A 1,258-nucleotide genomic window follows, 5' to 3' on the forward strand; every position below is an offset into this window, starting at 1 on the left:
AGAAATGCAACTGATTTTTACATGTTGATTTTGTATCTTGCCACTTTGTTGAATTCATTCATTTGTTATCACAGTCTTTGTGGAATCTTTATGGTTTGGTTTTCCACATATAAATTCATATCATCTGTGAGCAGAGATAATTTTACTTCTTCCTGTCTGATATGGTTTATTTCTTTATCTTGCCTAATTGCTTGGGCTAGAACTTCCAGCACTGTTGAATGAAAGTGGCAAAAGTAGGGATCCTTGTCTTGTAAAGCTACTCCGGTTTTAAAGGACGTTTGTGATATTGAAGCTAAAGATGAAAGATGAAGAGAATTGAAAAGACAAAACACTGGCCTTAGCTTAGGTGTCCATTACTTTCTTGTTTTATATTGGCTTTTCTCCCTCATTTTGTGAGTCAGGTCACATGTACAGATAGTCAGTAGCAGAGCTAAAGAGAAGAATCAAATCTCTTCAAGTTATAAGCACTGTTGTGAAAATAAAGCCTGATACTTAATATTTGTTCAATAAACTGTATATTCAAAGTCTTCCCTAAATGTCAATACATTTCACACAGATGTGTACACACACACACACACGCGTGCGCACACACACACACACACACACACACACACACACACACACCCTCAACAGAAGCTTCTCATGTACCACCTCAGGACTGATCCCCAAACCCTGATTTGAACCATCCCAGGGGGATGCCTGCGGTCTGGTGTATGAGTTTCCAGGGGGTGGCCAAAACACCACAAACGAGATGGCCGTGAAATAAAACAACAACAGAAGTTCGTGGTCTCACAGTTCTGGAGGCCAGAAGTCCAAAATCAAGGTGTCAGCAGGGTCAGGTCACTGTGACGCTCTGAGGGAAGGTATGTCCCAGGCCTCCCCTGGATACTGCTGGTGCCCTGCAGTCCCTGGCATCCCTTGGCTTGTGGCTGTGTCACTCAGTCTCTGCCTCTGTCCTCACATGGCGCTCTTTTCTGTGTCTCATATCAAATCTCCCTTTCTTTTTTATTTTTATTTTTTGAAAGATTTTATTGGGGAATCGGGTAAGGGGAACATACAAGTTGCTGCCCTTTTGCTCTTCAGTCTAGTTGTGGAGGACGTTGCTTCACTGGCCCATGTTGGTATTATCATTGTGCTCTTCCCGGGTGAGGCAGTCACTCGCCGGTCATTGGACGGCCGCTCACAGCAACTCTTGGCAGCTCATGAAAGCTCACGCCCGCTGGCGGCCAGCCCCACTGCAGCCTACACTGTCGCTGGC

The sequence above is a fragment of the Hipposideros armiger genome, unplaced genomic scaffold (genome assembly GCF_001890085.2).
Source record: "Hipposideros armiger isolate ML-2016 unplaced genomic scaffold, ASM189008v1 scaffold_653, whole genome shotgun sequence".
Classification (NCBI taxonomy): Eukaryota; Metazoa; Chordata; class Mammalia; order Chiroptera; family Hipposideridae; genus Hipposideros; species Hipposideros armiger.